Here is a 22,520-nt window from a genome sequence, read left to right as displayed (position 1 = left end):
AATATATTTAATTTGTGCATGAATCATTTTTAAAACTTGGAACAAAGTTTGTGTACAATCTCAGATACTGAATTTGAATGCCAAGCAATCATTTTCTTGCACATATTTAGAGCCCGTTACATATCATGTCCCCATTAGTGCAAGTAACAGGTAGGTGTTAAGCAAAAAAATTAAAGTACCTTTTAGAGACTATGGGTGAAATTTAATAGAATGAGAGATTCAGAAAGTGAGAACTTTGGTAAGAAATCTCTAGGTTTTATAAAGCGGCAATCATTTACATGGCAAAACCAGTTTGCCTTTGCAGTGTAAATGATTGCCGCTTTAAAAAACCTGGAGATTTCTTCCCAAATCTCTCACTTTCTGAATCTCTCATCCTATTAAATTTCACCCTATGGGTGAAATTTAATAGGATGAGAGAATCAGAAAGTGAGAGATTTGGGAAGAAATCTCCCGTTGTTTTAAAGCGGCAATTATTTACACTGCAAAACCAGTTTGATATTGCAGTGTAAATGATTGCCACTTTAAAAAAAACTGGAGATTTCTTACCAAATCTCTCACTTTCTGATTCTCTCTCATCCTATTAAATTTCACCCTAAGGATTTTGGAATAATTTGGATAACGGATATTTGGATATGGGATACTCAACCTGTAGTGTACATAGGCTGTTGTAGCTCATGCAAATCATAGCTGTGCAGTAAATACAGGTCCATTCTTGTATTTCCAGTACAGTAGTTGTGACTGATGCTGTCAGTCAAAGCCTAATTTCTTGCTAAGCTATTGTTTCTGACAGAAGATTCATAGTAAGTTGTAATTTTCCTAACTAGATACTCTACTATTCTTGTGATTCATAAATTGAAGTAGAATGCGGACTCTGTTATTGGTATAATACTGTTTATTCAAATGTCAAATTATAACAAAATATACCCAAAACGACACACTGAATGCAAATCATTGTACTATGTGACTTCCAGTGTCCTGAAACTGTGATATCTCTGTATGAACATTTGAATGTAATACTTTGTCTGCATTATTTCGATTGTCTAATAAAAAGACTCTAAACTAGATACTCTACATATTTTTCTGCTTTTACTGACAATGGAGTAAGATGACAAAATTGTATAAAAACGACTAAATCTAGTAAAAATCTAATTTTCAAAGGACTTTCCTTTGTATTTACTTATTGTAACAATCTATTTTCCTCAATAAAAAAAAAATAGAAAATATGTACTTTTCTGTATTGTTTGAGCTATTTATATGCTCTGGGTGACTCAACAGCCTCTTCAATTAGGCTTTATACATAATGCAGAAAATTATTTGTTTATGACAACAAAATACTGTATAACATTTTTTGAATCCCTTTATTTGTAGCAGCAATATTTATACAAATACAAAATGAATGGTTTAAGCAAAACATGAATCCTGTCAAATGTATTAACAACACTATCAAATTAGTAAGAATATTATAGGGTTCGATATATAAAGGATTACTTATCAGAAAAACTAGGAGCTGGAGTTATTATATAAATTAAATAATCCTGCTTTTTTGTAATTAGGAGAGGGGAGTTTGTGAGCATTTAAGCCATGATGGGATTCCGACTGTCAGAATGTCCTGACAGTCGGAATCCTCTGACATTTTAACCCAGCTTCCCTGCAACTCGACAGCCGGAATTCAATATTCTTTCTGTCGAGTAGGCGTGTCATCATAATTGGCTTAGGATTGTCAAAAAGCGGTCGTGAATTCGACAATCCGAAGTCGTTTCCGACAAAACTGATCCAACTTGCTTTAAAGTCGGTCCTGTTTTGTCGGATTCTGCCTTCAATGTTGTCGAAAAACAGGAAATAGTGATTTGATTTCAAAGTACTATATTGTTCTATGATTAGAGCATTTTGCTGGATCTTTTATCTGAATATTATGATGTTTTAGATGTGAGGATATATCCTTGCATAATATAATTAACAACCTGTAGTAATTGGGGGACTAATATATTTTCAAATGTTATATAACGGGTCTTAAGCTAGGAATTATGTTATGTAATTTGGCTTAACTCCATTTCCCACCATCCTGCATGCATGTACAGGTATCCCATCCAGCACCCAGGGCTTGCAATACCCTAGCCCTCCCCTAGATGCAGCCCTACTATTTTATTTCATAAGCAGAGATATGCAACTCGGATCTTTAGATATCTGAAACCAACCAAATTCTGAACATCCAAACAGATCCCCTGAGGAGATCTAAACCTATGATTTACAGTTCAGATATTCCTGTTGTTCAAAATTTGGATTTTATATCTGTATCTCAGGTTTGGGATTGCAAAATGTACATGTGTTTATCCAATTTCAAGAAATTCAAAACCCAAGATTTAGATTTTAAATCCAATTTCCTAACCAAAATGCTCGGGACCAGAAGCATTTTGGATAACTGATTATTCTGTATTTCTGAATATATTTATATTTCAATGAGGTATCTTGAGGACGGGACCCATGTGCAGTGGCACAACTATAGAGGGTGCAGGGGTGCAGCTGTGGGGCCCAGCCACTTGGGTGGCCCGAGGACCCCAGCAATCCCCTGCATCCACTATAATTGCACCCCTTTGCATTTTTTTACTTGTATAAAGTAGTGAGGTCTCTAGCACTTTTTATCTTCTTGATAGGGTAGGAGGCGGTGTAGGGCAGGCTGTATGGAGCACCAGACTAGAGGGAAATGCAGCTGCTCTCACCAGTTGCTGGGTGCTCACTGAGATTTAGCTATCAGCAGGCGCCCGGTGGCTCCTTCCTTCACAGGAGGAGCAGTATGCTGCGGCTGCGCAGGGACGCCGGAGAAAGGGCGGCACAGCACTTCTCCCCAGTACCCAGCACAGCAGAGAGTTTGATTACTGTCTGGAAGTCTTCTGTGCATGGACATGGATTGGTACAGAGCTTACATAGTATGGACACTCAGGAGCAGTTAACTGGGTGGGGTGGAGGGGTGGCGGCGACCCTGCTTCTAATACATGAAAGCTTGCTCTTTCCCCTGCATGTGCCTGCCAACCCCCCATGTTACAGCCTGCCTCCCTGCTCTCTCTTCTATGGGCAGTATTCAATGAGAATTTTGACAATGTTGTTGTTTAGGATTCGCTGCACATTCACCACTGCCCGCCGCGTTCCGGAGCCTCGCCGGCTCCAGTATTCAATGAGTCAGGGGCTCACTGCCCCTGACCGGCGAATTTTAACTCAGGGAGCCTGAGGACAGCAGCAGGCAGGGAGATGGAAGTCTCCCTGCCTGCCCCAGAACGTTTGTCGCCTCCCCCATCACCCTGCTAGCTGCTCTGTGTAAAAAAATATATATACAGTATATATATTTTTTTTTTTATTAAATATATATTCATGTGCTTACAGCACATGGATAAAAATAGCATGCCCATCCTCAGAATAAAATTCCTGATTTTTTGACACCAAATGTAAAAAACAAAACACTTTATTTTAAAAGTTCACATTCCCCTTCACCATAAAAAGATAGCGATTGCTACTCAGTGAATCATGGCGATAAAAACCTTGAAATGTATTCGCCATCTGGTCATTGAATAGGGTGATTAACCTTTTTAGTAAAAAAAATCGCCTTACAGCACGAAAATAGCACAAACTCGCCATAAAACATGGCGAATCAGCCTCATTGAATACTGCAGTATGTCTTCCTGCAACCCCCTGTCCAGCAAGTGACTGCTTCTCACCTGCATGTGTCTGCCGACCCCCCCTGTGAAAGCCTGCCCACCCTTCCCACATGCACATGCCCCCCAGCTTACTCTGCCCTCTGGCCAATCTGGCCCTGGATATACACACTCTCTTGCTCCCTGACATTCTTTTTCTCGTGCTTCTCTCTCTTTATTTCTCACTCCTGTCACATCCTCCCCAATTCTCTCTCTCATATTTTTCAGGAAGTCCACTCTCTCCCTGTCCCCTTCTCTGTCTCCTCTGCCCAACACCCTCTTTGTCTTTCACTCTCCTGTCCCCAAAGCAGTGACAACGGGGGGAGGGGGGGGGGGTCCTAACAAGAATTTGGTATATGGCCCACAGAATTTTAGTTACGTCCCTGTCCATATGTGAATACAAAATGCATTTATGTTGTATAAACAAATCAAACACATGAAATACACACAAATATATTTTATTTGTACATGAAACAAGGTTTCAAAACATGAATCACAGTTCGAGTACATATATTCAGACACTGAATTTGAATGTTAAGCAATCATTTTCTTAGACATATTTAGTGGCAATTACATATCATGTCCCCAGTAGTGCCAGCTACATATCATATCCATGTCCGGAACGTACATTCCGGTATCTATGGTGCCTTGTGTAATCGGAAAAAAATGCATTGTCATGTGTTCTGGTGTGTCTAGTGGTCCCAAGAGGGGGGAGTGGGTTCTTTTTATCCGGGACCCGGGTCTTTTGGAGGACCCCATACCCCATTGCATGGAGAGAGATCTACAGTAGCCTCTCAGCTCAGCACATGCGTGGGCCCACCCAGTGGTATAGCTAGGTGCCATGGTGCCCGGAGCCAGGGCATGTTCCCCCCCTCCCTGGTTTGTAGTAGGCGGGGCTCCTGTGCAGTGAAAAGGGGGCACAGCCTGACATTATACCACACACCGTAATGCCCATTGCACATTTTAGCAAACTTTGTTATACCCATTACACAAAAAGCCACATGCCATAATGCCAATTACACATAAGGCCACACATGATGCCCATTACATACTATATAACAAACCATAATGCCCATTACATGCTATATAACAAACCGTAATACCCATTTCACTTAAAGCCACATGGCTTGCCAATTACACATAAGACCTCACATGATGCCCATTACATAATATATAACAAACCGTAATGCCGTAACCCCTGGCAATGAGCACGTAACCCATGGCAATGAGCACGTAACCCATGGCAATGAGCACGTAACCCAGGAAAAGAGCAAATCACGGCACCCAGAGGATAAGATGATTGAGCTGGACCTGAAAGCGGATCCGTACAGCCCCATAGCTGGCACCTCAGACTCCAGAATCATGGGCCAGCCTTTAGTCCCCCCCCCAGATGTGGGTGCCAGCTGGGCCATGAGACTGCCCGTCAGCACATGCCATTGCTACTGACACAGTGGTGCAGCTGACACAGTGGTGCAGCAGCAACAACCTCGATCTAAACCCCACCAAAACAGTTGAGATGGTGGTCGACTACAGGAAAAAAACAAATGCACTAGTCCCGCTAACAACAGCCAACGCAGTGGTGTTGCGGGTTGAATCCTTCAAATTCCTAGGGACAACCATGTCCAGTGACCTAAGATGGGGATTAAACATAACCACAAACATCAAAAAGGCCCAACAGCGCCTGTTCTTTATGAGGCAACTCAGGAAATTCAACATCCCACAGGAGCTGCTGTGCGTATTCTACACCGCCATCATGGAGTCTGTCTTATGTTTCTCGATCACAATCTGGTACAGTGGCGCAATCGAGTATGACAAACAAAAACTGCAGAGGGTAGTGAAGACTGCGGAAAGGATCATAGGGACCGACCTCACCCTGATAAGGGATCTGTTCTCATACAGAGTAAGGAAACACGCTGAGAAGATCGCGAAGGACAAGCTGCATCCCGGTCAAAACCTGTTCGACATCCTACCATCCGGAAGACGGTTCAGGTCCATCCCCGTCAAAACATCCAGATCCACAAGAAGCTTCTTTCCGTTAGCCGTCCATCAACTGAACAATCCAATCAAAGCAAATGCAATCCCAATATCAACAGCCAAACATCTTATCCCTTCTTGGTGACCTGACCATCATAGTCGTAGCTAGAAATGGAATGCATGTAATGTCTTTATGTAATATATGTAATGTCTCCCCCCTTTTCATCCCTGCTTGATGCTGCACCGTAATCCACAAAAAAATCCTAGTGTGCGCAAGCATACATGGCCAATAAAGTTGATTCTATTCTATTCCTCCAACATACCAAGCCAGCAAAACACACATACACAAGCATCTACCGCATGCCTTTACAAACCAAGGCCAGAACAACACATCAGAATGCTAGCCATTACTACCTCCTGCCATGATAACACACAGAACATACTAAAACACATAATGCAGCCTACTTTGCCAATGTAATTCCTCTTACAACTTTATTTGCAATGTGCTATTATACATCTCGTGTACAGTTATAGCATTTTACTTATGTATAAACAACTAATACCTTGGGCAACTTTAATGCAATGCCCCATTATATTATAGGAACCAGATTACTTATAGATTATTGAGTCATCCGCTTCAGCCCCCCCCCCCCCCCCGCCACTTGTCATTTTATAAGATGCACCGTCTGGGGCTGTGCACACTGTGTTAATTAACGGGAGTGGGGAGCCGAGTAGCAGGGGCGCCCAGTAGATACAGAGTGGCTGGGGCACATAATAGATGACCAAGCATGTCCAGCCCTCTGCAGGCTGGGCTGCTGGGGATCTCAGTGGATGCCGGCCAAGCCGCTGGGGGGGCTCAATGTACAGATGGAGCGGGTCTCTTCTTTACAGGGGATGGCGATGGCGATGCCAGTCGCCATCCCCCGCCACCGCCATCTGTATCTGTGAAAGGGGATGCGCGCGCGTCACCTTTCGCACGGTTCCCCCGGGTCCCCGCCGGCTTGTCGGCGGTCACCCGGGGACCCCACCGCCTCCCCGCATCCCCCCTAACCCTGTCCATCTCCCTGAAGTAAAGATGGACAGGGTTCCTGTCGCCCCGCCGCCCGGAAACTGAGACGCGCGTGCGCGTGAGTCGCACGCGTGTCTCAGTCAGATGAGAGCTGGGCTGCTGGTGGATCGCCAGCGGTGACGTTCTGGTGATTTGCCAGCAAGAGGGAGCCCGGCTCCATCTGTACGTCCAAACCACAACGGCTGCTGCTGGGTGCCAGCAGCTCCCCCCTGCCGTTCACTGTGACAGACAAGCAGAACTCACCGAGGAGCTGCAGCGCACACACGCATCTCTAATCATAATCGCATCTCTGAAAGCTGAATCCCGTCATTGACTTCGGCTCCACACTGTACTAGCACTGTCTGTAAGCGCCGCAGCCAAGCTGGGGAGGGAGCCGGCGAGCAGGACAGGGGAGCTGGCAGCACAGTTTGCAGTGCACGGCTCCGGCGCTCTTTGATCTCTCAGCGCCCCAGAGCTTGTGCTCTGCCCTCCCTACGTCCCTGGGCCCACCTTTATCTGAAAATATTTGAGCATGTAAAGGATTTAAACAATTCGTTTAGTTACCTGATGGAAGTACCATGATGAAGGGTTGGAAAGGAATCAGTAGTCAGATTTTTCTGCATACTGGTGTAATAAATTGTACATTTTATGCGGCATTATTCCAGTGTTCCTTATTTGGGGATCTAAATTATGTCACAAAATCCATCTGACATGGACTAATTTAGTAGGAAAATCTAGCTCCTGCTATGGTACCCTACCATCTCTCCACATGCTTCCATACAGTGAATATCTGTCAGCACTGCGATCGGTGTATAGCTCCATTAACTGTCTGGCTGGGAGTCAGGTATAAAATGTTGCCTTGCCACTATGATTGTGTGATCATCACCAACGTGCATGTTTATCTCTAGTATATATTCATTCGTTTCTAAATAAACTCACCTTTTGTATTTTTAATGGCTTTTCTATACCCAATAGCTAGTGAAGATCTGTGTGAGCAGAAGTTATATTATTATGTCTGATGAGTAAAGTATGTAATTTAATTTTGTCTTCTTGAAGAATAATATTTGAGCACATGATGGGTGAAAGTTAATAAGAAGGCCAATTATGGCCAATCCCGTGTACAAATGGAGAATACGGCTAATTTACAATGCTGCCATATTCCCTGGATTCATATTTTTCCGATGGTGAAGTAATTCGAATTTGGCAGCCAAATATCGATGAGCGGACAGCTAGTGTGAAAGCACTTACAAGCCGAGTCACAGCCAGGATTTTGTACCCAGCTTGCAACCCGGCTCGAATGCACTTTCCAGTAGAACCCAGTGATATTAATGACTAGAGTTTAATACAAATTAATAACGGAACATTGGAGATTATGTTGATGATATATACAGGTTGAGTATCCCTTATCCAAAATGCTCAGTATTACGAACATTTTAGATAAGGGATTTTTACGGATTTTGGAATATATTATTTCATACTTACATGGTCCCCTGTCGGTGTCCCAATGGTCCCCCGACATCCAAGGTATCCTCTTCAGCAATATCTCCGATCCCAGGGTGCATTGCACGAGTGGGCCGGCTGACGGCAGTGGCACGCCTGCTCTTTAGCACCAGTGATGTCATCGGCATGCCTGCGCACTTACGCAAGGCCCCCCTGAGACCGGAGATGCCACTCAAAAGGATGTTAAAGGCTGCTGTCGACACCAGGGGATGACACAAGTATGAAAAAATAGGCTGTGGGAGAATTTTTTTTAAATATTCTGAAAAAATACGGTTTTCAGAATATTTCAGTTTTTGGAATATGCGGATAAGGGAGACTCGACCTGTGATATATATATATGTTAATTCACTAGTGGCAGCAATCCTACTGTCATGTTTACAGCTAAGTACAGTATATCTGAACACTGATCACTGACCACCAGAGCATAATTAGTAACCTTACCCTCTTCAGTATACCAACAAAAATGATGTCAATAGACACATGAAAGTAAAAATAATATATGCAATGCTTAAAACAATTGTATATACAATTTGCACAATATGTTAATAGCTAATTGACACATTCAGCATGCCAGTCTCACTCATAAATGCAGTTATAAGAATGCCCCATGTAGTAAATCTGTGTTCTACTTGAACAGCTAACAAGACCCATTGGCAGTCATGATTTAGGATGGTATACTAATGTCCATCTTATTACCCAATGAATGCTATTATATGCTATATATTTTGGTTGTGGTACAAGGAATTACTTGTCAAAACCTCTAAAACTATCTTGAGAAAAGATTGAGCTTGCCACAATCATTGCAGTATTTGTTAAATGCAGGACACTTAGTACATTCAGAGTATTGGTGGCTATCACAATTAATACAGTACAGTTGCTGGGGCTGAAGCTGGATGTCACTCATATTACTGTAGCTTCTCTTTCATATTACCGCATTTGTTAAATTGTTCATGCATACATGAACTGACCCTTGGCAATAGCAGTCTAGTCAAATGCCTAGGTGCACATGGAAAAGCCTAAAGGCATCTGAGCAGGATGGACATCTAAGCTGCACTGTGCCAGCTCCAGATTCCAGAAGTTCTGGCTGACACTGGCTGTCTGGTGATGGGGTGTACAGGCATTCCGGAACTGCTATGCCTTTGTCGCATGACAGGTAACGGAGCAACAGCAGCACATCTTTACACATCAGTGCCAGTCAAACAGCTGCAAATTCCATCAGTCTGAGTGTAACATTAGCGTCATACACACAGAAAGTGTTCAGTGAAGAAGAGAAGAATAAAGAAGAGAGCAAAGATAAGTAAATTCTGAGAACCTGTTTAAAAGATAAATCAGGGATTTGATTGCTGGAGACACACAAGGAGGACTGAAGACACAAAAAGGGAGGGACTTAATGGCTGCTCACCCAAGTTGGTGCAAACTTGATGGCTGGAGGCACACACATGGGAGAAACATGGTGTCTGCTGACACAAGGTGGTAGGAGACTTTATGATTGGAGACACACAAGGGAAATAAAGTTGTATACTGGAAACACAATTTGGGGGCAATTTGGGTGCTGCAGACACAAGAGGGAGAGATTTTATGACTGCAGAAATGTACATTCTCTACTTTACTAGTCACTGCACTGTCACAAGGCTGTGCACATTCACTGAGAACATGCCTCCTCCTCAGGTCCCCTATTTGGAAGGGGGAGGACATCCATCATAATCTTGCCTAAGGCATCCTTTACCCATAGGAGGTGGGTGTGTAGCATCATTGCATATACCACAGACTGATGCACTGATGTGTTAAAAGCACTGGCTACTGTAGAGGGTGTGTTTGCATGGTCTGGGGTGGCAGTGGGTGTGGCTTCCTTTTGAATTATGGACTGCCCTGCAGCCCCATTGCAGAAAAGTGGGCATGTTTAAGTTAATGCTTTGCCCCCTCCCCGTATAAGATAAGTATTGACTGTGTTGACAATGTCAGTACCATCAATATTTAGATGAGTGTAAACATGTACTGTTTTAAACTCCTCATAGAGCATCACTTTGAGAACCTGAACCATCACCATTCAGTTTACTTGGAAACTTTGCATACTGTAAATGACAGTACACCGGATTTGCTATAACCGTCTTAACTGTCCGTAGTAGTAGTAGTAGTAGTAGTAGTAGTAGTAGTAGTAGTAGTAGTAGTAGTAGTATGTTTATTTAAATAACATACCCATCAGGGAGCACTTCCAATGTAGAGAGTGGGTTGGTGGTTTGGTGTCTTCTGCCAACTAGGTTACACATACATCAACAGTTCCACTGCTATCACTAGCCATATGTTCTGCTGCATTGTTTTTTAAATAGCCCCCCCCCCATGCTTTGGAGCAGTGTTTTTTTAAAATGCATATACCCCCAACATCCTTGCTCTTGTCTAAGTCAGACCTGATCACATGGCGGTTCATTTTCGGAGCCCAGCGAAATCCTATACCATGCAAGCTTGCAATTAGCTGCAACTTCATGACCATCTAATGATGTTTTTCACTGTGTTCAGGACTTCAGCTGCGATAGAAACAGATTGATCGGGCACACCTGCGTTTTCCCTGACACTCCCAGAAATCGGCCAGTTACCACTCACAAATGTGGCTCCCTGTCAATCACATTGCAAATAGGCGAGCGATTAAAAAAGTAGCAGGAGTTTATCACAGGATGGTCTTGCGCATGTGCAGTATGGGCCATACGCATGTGCAGTCTATAGATAATTGCCTGGCCTGCTAATTCACAGCCATGTTAGCAGGTCTGAATTAATTATGCCCTGAGTCTAAATCAGTAGAAGATGGCTTTATGCGCATATTAAAATTATTCAACAGATTTTCCTGGTAAATATAAGTCACATAACATTATGACGAGTGCCACACCCCATTATCACTAATATGCAACTTTGGCTAAAAGATCCCCAGCACTAGCAAAATTGCACGGGACCTGGCATTACATAGCATATCCAGGCTAGTTGTATGAGGACACATCTGTATATAAAAGCTATAAACAAATATGACAGAACAATAGAGTATTTCTCACATATTACAAATTATGAAAATAAAACTATTCCTCATATGTACTCTTTTAACAATGACATCTCCTAGCTCTAAGCTGTTCAGTTAAGATCAAAAGCAGTTACAATTTAGCATTGTTAACAGATGTCATTTAAAGGTCAAATTATTTGAAGCGCTTTTGCTGGGACAGTTGCTTTCCATAGAAGCTGGCCTAGAGAACTTTCTTAAGAGTTCTGACCAGCTTTCCTATCAGGTTTCTCAGACCCGCTCGCCAGGCTATAAATTTGCAGCCCGAATGATTATTGAATGACAGCGCATGTACAAGTCATCTGCCTGAAGGCATGAAGGCAGGGAGCGAAGGCTAGACTTCACTCACTACTCGTAGAATGATTGACACCCTTTGTGCGTTAGGGGGCATCTCCCACAAAATGCAGTCATACCACGGTCATTGGGAGAGAGAGCCGCTAAATCACCAGTGGCCTCCTTTTCCCTACGGCCTTCGCAGTGCAGAGTGAGTCCTGGCAGGCAGGGGAAAAATAATTTGATGGTGAATGAATGTCTCCCTGTGTGAAAAGTTTTCCAAAAATATCAATATTACAAAAAAGTCTCCTAAAAGAGTTCAATTCTCAGCTTTTTGCAAATGTACAGTGCTTAAGCTAAAATAGCTAATAATTGTGTCATTTTAGACTGCAGGATCTATGAGATTGGTGTATGGATTGGGAAACGCTTAGTGTGCGGCCATACATAGCATTGCATCAGGTTCCTTTCAGTGGCACCTGCTGTACAGCAAGGAGCCTACACACAATCTCTTATGTAGCCATCCACACTCATGAAGTGGCACCACAGCCACTTGATCCTACTGCATGCTGCAGTTGGACCGGATGCCAGGATGACCAGATCTCAAGGTGAACACATACATTTCAATGTATGTGTTCACACAGTGCAGCTGTACCGCAATGTGTTCTACTTGAAATCCGGTCGGTGGTGGTGAAAAGGGTGGAAGTTATGGTGGTGATCTCTGCAGTGGCGGCAGTGGTCCAGATTTCCCATTGGTGGCAGCAGCAGTCCGGGCCCCCCATCATCATTGGTGGCAGTCTGGGTCCCCCATCATCATCGGTGGTGGGTCTCCTTGTATTGTAGGGAGTGGCACCTTTTTTAAATTTTAAAATGGCTGTGGCTAGCCAATCATGGCTCACCATGTCATCGCCCCGCTTTTGTGAGCTAGCTATATTAGCCAGCGTGAGACAGGGGGCAGGTAGTATAATTGTGGAGGAGGAACAAAGACGTGCTCCTGAAGATGCCTGAGAGGTGACAGCCATGCAAAAGACCTTAAACACCACAGCCCCAGGTGAAGAACACAGATGAAGATGCCTAAGCCCCAAGGGTGCGGTGGCCATGCAAAAGAGCTGAAAGGCCACCACTCTCCAGGTGAAGATGCCACAGAAGCCCGGGGGCAGCGGCTCTCCCTGTGTGAAGAAAGGAGACGCAGTTTAATCAAATTTTTAAAACTGGTGGATAGCCCAGGCTTTGGATGCCCTAGAGAGGAGAGACCCCTTTAGTGCGGTGGAATAAGTATGCCCTATATAAGAAACTGTTAATAAATAATAATAATAATAATTTGGGGGTTCCCCACCTCCTCATGAACTTCTGTGCTGGACTTACTAGTAAGCACCTTCCTGTTTTAATCACTGCTGGACTCATTGAGGACTTTGGACTTTGCACACCCCATTGATTTTTATATGAGACCTGGAAACATGTCCGGTAAATTGCTTAATACCTCCGTTGAGATACCACCACCTGCCCATCCTTGGATAACAAATATCGCACAATAGAGAGGATACCTCCATCTTTGAGGACTGCCAACATCCTCCAGCAGTACAGATATATCCTGCAAAGTTTATGGATTCCCTCAATTTCTGCTGAAACATACACGGACACAACCATAGGACTCTCATACAGCACCTGAAACAATGGGACAATCCAATGCATAAGTATGCCTCATATGACCTTATTATAATAATTCCTTTATTATATTAAAAATGTTATTGTTATTGTAATGTCCAGTTGATTCCACCATTCATTCAGCACTCCACCCTGCTCTGAGATCGGGTGTGGTATGCGGCACCAATGCTCAAGGTTTCCAATGGTCATTGTACTGATATTGGAATCCCAACTGTCAGTACTCTGACAGGGGGGCGAGTGCAGAGAAGCCTCTTGTGGGCTCATTGCTCTCAGCATGCTACGGGCTCGGTGGCTCACTGCATTCACCACAGTTTCTATTCTCCCTCTATGGGGGTCCTGGACTCCCATAAGGGAGAATAGCCCCTGTAAGTCCAGATCCCGACTGTCAGTCATTTTACATTTGATAATTCGATGTTGGTGTTCTGACAGTTGGAATCCCAACCGTTGGAGTGCCATTTAGTACCCATTAAGGTCAAAGGCTGGGGGGTCACTAGTTAGTATCAGAACCAGGTTTACGTGCACATATATAATTTAGTGGTATGTTTTGACTATGAAATGATTAGGTCAATACAGAGATGATATGGATAATACCAATATGATATTTATAAGTTACCAGATTTATAGTCAAAATTCGGGAGTATAGTGCAATATGACAGGCAATGTTGTGCCTACCCTGAACACACATTACCAGGGTAAACCCATCTTGTATAAATAATTATGTTTTAGGGAAAGACCTTAGAGGTGTGTACTGTACTTGTATTCTCCAGAAAATCCAGGAAGTTTTGGGCATTATCCAGTACTTTCCCAAATCCCAGCCCAGCCCCACTTCCTGCTGCAGGATGCTATGATTTGCACATTGTACAGCAGGGGGTAGAGGTGTGATAATGTGAGTCCCCAAGAGGTGAAATACAATATGGGCAAGTATGGTCCTGTAATAGTGTGATTTTATCCATTGGAAGTGGTGGGAAAGTTCCAAAGGGCTTGTCTACTACAGTATATATAATTTATGTATTGATATTTGTTGTTGTTGTTATTATTATTATTATTATTATTTTGTAAAACCAGTACATGATTAAAATAAAAAGATAGCTGCTATGTCTGCAATTTATTTTGCAATGAGCCACACTCTTACCATGATCCACATGCACAAATGATCCACTAAAATACGAGACAATGCTAAGCATACCACCAGTATGTCCAATAATATTTTGACATGTAGACATGCTTATTCATTTGCATTCAGTAACATTGAAGCCCAGGAATAAGCCAGGAGTAAAACATTTCCAATATCCTATGTAAGTAACCATTAGTAATAGTTTAGTGTTGATAGATTCAAAATGTCTGAGATTATGAGTCTTGCAAATGCTTTACTTTCCATGAAGCCTGTGTGTGTATGAGCCATAAGAATGAATATGCAATCACACAGTCAGTCACCTGTCCTCTCTCATCAAGCTTACTGCTACTCTTCCTGTTACTGTATTCTATTTCTGTTAGTCCTTTCCTGTCTGCTTCAGCAGTCATCATACCTCAGTAAAGCGGCTGACTGTGATGTTAATGACTTCAGAAACCAATTACGTCAGTACTATGTAGGATTCAGTTTCTCTAATTCAGAAAAACACCATTGAGTCTAGCTTCATGTGCACATTTAAAAAGTTTACAACTGGTGCAGGTAAACGATCAATATTGAAATGTCACTAATATTATATAATAAGTACACAAAAACCGATGCACTCTGAAGCATTTTTATATTCTTAAAATAGGTTCATTTTCAAAAGTTCTATGCAACATAAAACATTGTCAAAGTAGTAGTTTATTGGGAAATGTTTTACATTTTCACATTTATCAATCACAATGATTGTACACATTTAGATGGGTATATACTGTAGGCATGAAAGAGTAAATAGCAAGCATATTTACATGTTGTTTAACTTACACATTTTTCCTTACATGTAATTCATAAATAAACACATAAAAGTATCAGCATGGAGAAAAAATCTAAATTGCATTAACATAATTTTTAAGTTCGAGATGCCATTTACCATCAGCTTAATAATGACGATGAATGTTTTTTTTTTATGTGTTTAAAAAGGTTTTAAATAAATACAGTAAACCATAACAACAGCACCAATGTTCATAGCCTGGGTTGACTGTGACAACTGCGGAGGGTGAACAGCAGAAAGACCTCATTTCAATCATGCAACTGTCAACAGGCTGTGACAACCCACTTTTTGACATTTACACTCATTACATTCAAAACATCAATATAACTATTTTTTCTTATGCAGTGCCCTGCAATTTATAACTATAGTTTTCAGCAGACATTGCATTTTCAGTAAACACTATGGAGGTCATTCTGGTTCACATGCAAAGCTGTGAAATTTGCAGCTTTTCATCTGTTTTAAACACCGCCCACACGAACGCCGTCCCCTCCCCACCCTGCATGCCGAGTTCTCCATGCATGAGAACGGATGTTTAGCATTAACATCCATTTGCAGATTGCGTGTGTGGAGAAAATCATTCGATGGTGGACGACCATCGAATGATTTCTAAAGTGCACGCAGATCTAAGACACTCTCTGGTGTCTTAGATTTGTGGCTATTTGATATGAGAATAGGCCGGCAGCTGACATCCAGTGAAGTCAGTTGCCCACCCCTTGGCACCTGTGTATTTGCCGAATTACCATGGGAATGCCCAGCATTTTCATGGGAATGCCCATGAAACGATAAGCGTTTCCATGGGGACAGCCCCTCACAGCCACCCCATGCCCCCCACCTGCACTGCTAGGTGGGAACTGGACGGCGATTAAGCAACTCCCCATGCCAGCTCACACCAAATGTCTGCACATGCACATAAATGCTTATTCGCATTTGCAGAAGCTTACCATTGCTCACCTGTGTGAACGTGCGGGGCAGCCATCAAATTAGGATGACCTCCTATGTCTGTTTATGACCCTCTAACACTTTAAATACAATTTAAACAAAATTACACCAAAATAGATTTCTTTGGAAATTCAAGAAACTGAGATAAACATACAATTTTCTTTAAATAAACAGCACAAATATATACTCTGTTGTTCCTACATCCACATTAATCCAACATTCCAAAATGTCAACCAGCAGGATTCCATATATATGTTTTTATTGACACTTTAAACGCCTGCATTAAATAATTGCACATGGATCATGGGATGTTTCACACTTCCAATGATTCTATGTGGAGCTTCTGTGATCAGGAGGTAATTAGAAGCAATTTGGCATTTTGATGTCGGACTTTGGCTGTAAGGATATCAAACTGTGGTTGAAGGTAACCCAAATTTGATAACCAGGCCAGTGTCTGCAACCAAAACGTTGACAGTCATTGCCACTTGTTTATCTGCCACAGGACAGGGCCATTCTATGCCTTTATCTGTTCTGTTTTTCATTCTCAAACCTACTGCATCTTTGCCACCATGGCAGGGGGCAGAATCCCACAAAAAATGCACTCAACAGGGCAGTGGTTCAAAGGCCGGTCACCTTTCTTGTGGTGGCTGAGGTGGGGCTAATTGAGGCCTGGGTATACTGCAGGAGTCAGTGGATTCTGGGCCAAATTCAACTTCACAAAACTGCAACTGCCCACGCTAGGCTGCAGGGGGTCACACAACAAACAGAAAGTCCACCCCGCTCGATGGGTTTGTCTCCACAATGTGCTGGCAAAATATTGCCAGCACTTCGTTCAAGTATAGTACTGACTGCCTCCTAGCTGCACAGCCTAGCATCGAAGACAGGTACAGACTGGCCAAACTTTAGGTCGCAGCATGTGATGTCATACAGCCGCCGCTCCCCCAGAGCGGTCAAGACACATTTGCGTTGTCCATACCCCTGGTTACTGCTCCATGACACTACTTAACTGCAGTTGCGGAGAGACTGCAGTTTCATGCTCAAACATTTGCAGAGGCACATGAGCGCTTATGCATATCTCTGGAAATTGCAGGAAAACGATTTTCGGAGATCTGTGGTGCACACTGAACTAGCTCCTCTGTTCAAGTCTTCTTAGTATTTTAAAGTACCAAGGATTAAAAAGACAAAACCCACCCGGTTGAAATCTAGTGGTCTTTTCCATGGTGCTCCTGGTGCTGGTGGTGATGGTGCTGGTTCGAAAAGGCAAACTCCAAAAACATATAGGTTTCATAGTTTCCTGGATATTAGGTGGCCCAATTTTACCATAATAATGAAAGGGCCTATTACAGAGAACATGAATAGACCCATAAATAAAAATATATAAACAGTAAATGAATATATTGTATAAAAGTTTTTAGTATCTCAAGTCTCTTTATTTATTGTTGTGCTATTCTGATTGTGTTTGAGGTTTGTCAGACATTTTGACTATCTTGATTAATAGTTTTCTCGTTTTTAATTTTATGTATAATACAGTGTTTTTTGTTTTGTTTTGTGGACCTCAAAATCAGCAGTGCTTTGTATTTTTGTCACTTGAAGGCTAGGCATTCTGGGGGTGCCACAGGGTACTTGCAGGCAAAACCAGGTAATAGGCAAAACCAGTGTTTGTGGCTTTCAATTATAAACATGTGGAGAAACAGAATCAAATTATGTCCATTGTCGCATAAATTACTTAACATATGTATAAACACAATATACTTAAGTTTATATTTTCTTCCAATGTGTCAAAATTAAACCGCCTATGGGTGCCGTGAAAAAATTCTGATACTCTAGGGTGCCTTGTTTTAAAAAGTTTGGGAACCACTGGGCTAGGCTATAGTGGCATATTGAATGTTGATTTGGTGAGACGTTTGTTGGGGACAATTTATGTTTTTGATGTTCCTAGAATTGTTGTGAACACTAGCAATATTAGGAGAATACAATAACATGGGCTCCTCTGATGGTAAATGGCAAATCAGCCTGACTGCAAAGAAAGAACCCACAATTAACTTTGCAGGCAGGCTGATTTGCCAGTTCCCATCATTAGAGTCCATATTATTCTCAGAACATTGCTTCCTATGGTGGGAACCGCCAAAGGAGACAATGTTATTTTAATAATACAGGCTTCTATTTGAGGTAAACAGCCTATCAGACACAGAGCTCCTATGGAGCTTGAACCTGATTGGCTGAGGGGAGTCCCATTCACTGATCTACATGGCAAGATACTATGGGTGACATTTAATAGAGTCTGGCGTTATCTAATTTTTTCCTCAAATCGTCCATTTAATAGGGTGCGCAGAGTCCCGTAAATCACGACGTGGAGTCCCCCTCCTGAGCATAACCAGCCCCAGGCTCAAAGAGCCGGTCCTGGTTTCATAAAATCACGGGCAAACCAAATAGGGGTCCCCTGGATTTTATAAAACCAGCACCAGGCTCAAGGGCCGGTCCTGTCTCCCAGAATACGGGGGACAAAATATCTATGGGTCCCCTGTATTTCAAGAACCAGCACCGGGCCCAACCAGCCAGCAGGGTAATGCCACAGCCGGGGGGAGACTTTTTATTCAAGTCCCCCCGGCCAAAGCATTCATCCCCCTGACTGGTCAGCATGGACAGGGGTCCTGGGGAAGTGGGGACTCCCCTCAAAGAAGGGGTCCTCCCTTCAGAACCTGCCCATGCTGAAGCCTGGGGCTGTCCTCGATGCCCCTGGGCTGTGGGCATCAAGCTGATATTTGATGTAAAATGTAGAAAAACTATTGTGTATTGCTGTGGCACTACAAGTCCCAGCAAGCCTGCACCACATGCAGGGACTTAGAGAACCACAAGTCCCAGCATGCGGGGCAATAAAGGGCCCGCTGGGACTAGTAGTGCCCCAGCAGTACAAATTGTTAAAAAATACACAATCACACACTTACAGTAAAACTTTATTTCATACGTAGCCAATTAATCCATACTCACCTATGTTTACAGAATATCGGTCCCCTTCTTCTGTAGAATCCATAGTGGGGTACCTGTTGATAGAAAACATACTTACCAGATGTCTTCTGCGCTTTTCCGGTAACCCAGTAACCAGGGCCGGTGCTAGGTTGTCCGGCGCCCTCCTGCAAACCATACATTTTGCGCCCTTTCACATTGCCATTGCAACAAGCTGCAGCCCGATTGTGGAAGCGTATGCAACATGCGATCCTATGGAGGATCTCTGGTGCATGTACATGTATGCATACACCATCTCAGTGCTATATCCGCAAAATGTTGCAGGCACTAAAGGTGCCCATACACGCTGCAAGAATCGCATACTGTACGTTATGGGCTAGATCGCATCGCACGGCATGCATGCAATGTGTGTGCAATGCGATCCGAAAGCAGTACAAAAAGTATGTGCAGCACTTTTTGTACTTTTTGTACTGTGCGATGCCCGCGGGAGCGCACGTTGCATTGCATGCTACTATTGCAGCATGTTTGGCCACCTTTAGGCACATAACCCAGCCCATTATTTAAAAAGTGTTTAAATTAATATAAAAAAATCTACAAATATTAAAAAATTTGTTATAAACATGTATAATAAAAGACTCACTGTTCTTTTGCTGTGGAGTCCCTCCTCTTCTATCTGCGTAGGCAGGATGCTGAGGACGCCATTATACCCCTCTCGTGACTAAGGGGGAAAGGAGGGGAGAGGAGGAGGAGATGGAAGAAGAGGGGGGGAGATAGAGGGGGCGGAGGTGTGCACTCGTGGTGCAGGGAGCAGCTGTTTATACTGCCGCCCGCCCGCTCGCTGTCAGACAGGCGCTGCAGGCGGCGTGCAGGAGGCAGTGACAGTGAGGGCTTAGGCAGCTTTAGCAGAGCAGGGAGGGAGACAGCGCCTTTTCAGCATGGCGCCTCCCTGCTTTGCAGGAGCTGCTGAGTGGGTAGCGCCGGCCCTGCCAGTAACGCTGTTCCCACGGTCTGGTCTTCTGTTTACTTCTGGGGCTCTAGTAGCGCATGCAGGGGGGGGGGGGGTTCTGAGTACCCAGAAACCCCCCAGAAGTCTAAGGACCCTAGGCTGAAAGCTGAGGGTCCCCTCTTTCCATGGGTACAAGAATTTTAAAAATCGGCCCGTGGGAACCGGAGATATCTGACTTCAAACAGTGGTCCCCATCCAAGCCTGTTAATTGCTCTTCCCAGTCAGATATTTCAGGTTCTGCCAATGCCCCCTTCTCCCACCCCATCTCCCACCACCATCTGTGCAGTAAAGGGGTAATTAGTGGAAATTACTGATCCAGTAAGTACCCCCTACCACCCGTGGGTAATCAAAGCTTCCCCCGCCACTACCGCTGGAGGATCGGTAGGGGCCCCAATACATTGCTATGCCCAGGGGTCTACACTGCTGTTGCTGCCCCTGTATGTGAATATATATATATATATATATATATATACATATATTATTATTATTATTATTATTATTATTTATATACATTTGGTCTATCTATAATACTTAAACTGACCTGGCATATACTGGGTCACCTAAGTGTCTATCTCCGGAAACCCCCTTCTGAAAATCCTGTGTTTGCCCCTGGGCTCCGCCTCCCAGACCGGGACTTAGGCCTGCCCACCAGCCAATGATGGTCTGGGAAAACCCCATGCCGTCTTCTCTCTAATTCTGGTCCAGATTCCTGGTGATAACTCCGCTTACGCCCTGCAGTATTCCCTCCATTTCTGGTCCAGATTCCTGGTTACAACTCTGCCTTCACTAACCAGTTCTCTATCGGCACCATTCCATACTGTTAAGCTCAAGATTCCTGGTAGAGTGAACCTCAACTACAGACTCTACTTTCCTACCAACAGGCCTCATCTTTGTTCCTCGTCTTTAAATTGTTGCCTGTCTACATAGTCCAAATTACCCCTTCAACTGGACTGTATGAGCAGGAAGTATATTCGACCGACTATATTCAGGCCCTCTTCTACAGACCTTCCAGCAAGTCCAGCTACCGAACCAGATTCACGATAAATCACCTTCGGTGATAGCATAATTCTGCATCTTCTTTTCTGTTGGGTCTCAGGGGTAGATTTTTTAAGCTCAGAGAAGTGATAGTGTCTGGTTTTTATCACCAGCCAATCAGCTCCTACCTGTCATTTTTCAAACCAAGCCTGTAACTTCACAGTTAGGAGCTGATTGGCCGGTGATAAAAAACAGACACTTGATCACTTCATCAAGCTTAATAAATTTACCTACTTCCTTATGCTAATACAAGAATTTGCCCTATTATGCTGTCATGTAATTCATACCACTTCATTTTGAAATCTGTCCTGCCTATTGTTTTAATTGTTTTAGGTTATGAACCCACCCCATGCTATGTGCAAGATGTCATGAAGTCCGTACAATATGATCACTCACATTGGGGGTTATTCTAGTCCATTCTTTCTGACAAAATCCTTCTTAGATGGACAAAACCATGTGCACTGCGGGTGGGGCAGATGTAACTTGTGCAGAGAGAATTAGATTTGGGTGGGGTTTTTCTTCAAAGTGAGATCTATATTGAAGTGTAAAATCATGCAGTCAGTATTTTCCCTGCACAGAAACAAAATAACTCACCCAAATCTAATTCTCTCTGCACATGTTACATCTTCCCCCCTGCAGTGCACATGGTTTTGTCCATCTAAGAAGGATTTTGTCAGAAAGAATGAAGTAGAATAAACCCCATAGTTACATAGTAGTTAAGGCTGAATAAAGACTTGCGTCCATCGAGTTCAACCTTGGTTAGCGTGTATGATCTATTAGCTTCATTCCTTATTATACATAATGTATTCTGATATCTTTAAAGACAGATTATGATTATTGTTTGCACCCCTGGATGTTTTTACCCAATAGATGTTTGTCCAATCTTATTTTAAACATATTTATTGTGTCTAACGACACCACCCCTCCAGGAAGAGAGTTCCATAATTTGCTGGCCCTGACTGTAAAAAAATGTTTCCTTCTAAGGGAAAGAAATCTTCTTTCCACTAATCTAATCTCCTACCCAAATATCCTAGAGTCCTTCCTTATAAAAAAAAGGCACCTGACAGTTCCTTATATTGGCCCCTGATATATTTGTACATGTTAAGCATGTCCCCCCTTAAACGTCTCTTCTCTTGTGATGCAGATGACACTTCCATGACGCTCCCATGAGACAGGGCAGTCCTATGCTTTTCCATTTCTTGGAGAACTTTGTCCATCTACATTGGCACTCAAATGGTTAATTGTGTTGTAGACAGAATTCCTTGACTATTTTAGTGTTACATATAATTTGTAATACTGTACATCTTTTTCTAGCAATTCAAGGCTCAGTGGTAGATTTGCTCATTTTGCAACTGTACTTGAATGAGTTTCACGCACACAAAATTTTGTTGTCTAATAAACTTTTTTATGAATTTTTTTTATTTCCCAATTGTGGCAATATGTTCACTGTTACCAG

The 22,520-nt window shown here is 43.0% G+C and overlaps 1 protein-coding gene across 1 annotated transcript in view; it reads left to right on the top strand.

The window, feature by feature from the left end:
- Positions 1-22,520, top strand: part of LAMA2 (laminin subunit alpha 2) — a 727,667-nt gene that overhangs the window by 386,430 nt on the left and 318,717 nt on the right. The gene's annotated exons all lie outside the window — the stretch shown is intronic.

Source organism: Crinia signifera, chromosome 3, assembly GCF_055691185.1.
Source record: "Crinia signifera chromosome 3, ASM5569118v1, whole genome shotgun sequence".
Classification (NCBI taxonomy): Eukaryota; Metazoa; Chordata; class Amphibia; order Anura; family Myobatrachidae; genus Crinia; species Crinia signifera.
This window is presented reverse-complemented; position numbering and strand designations above follow the sequence as displayed.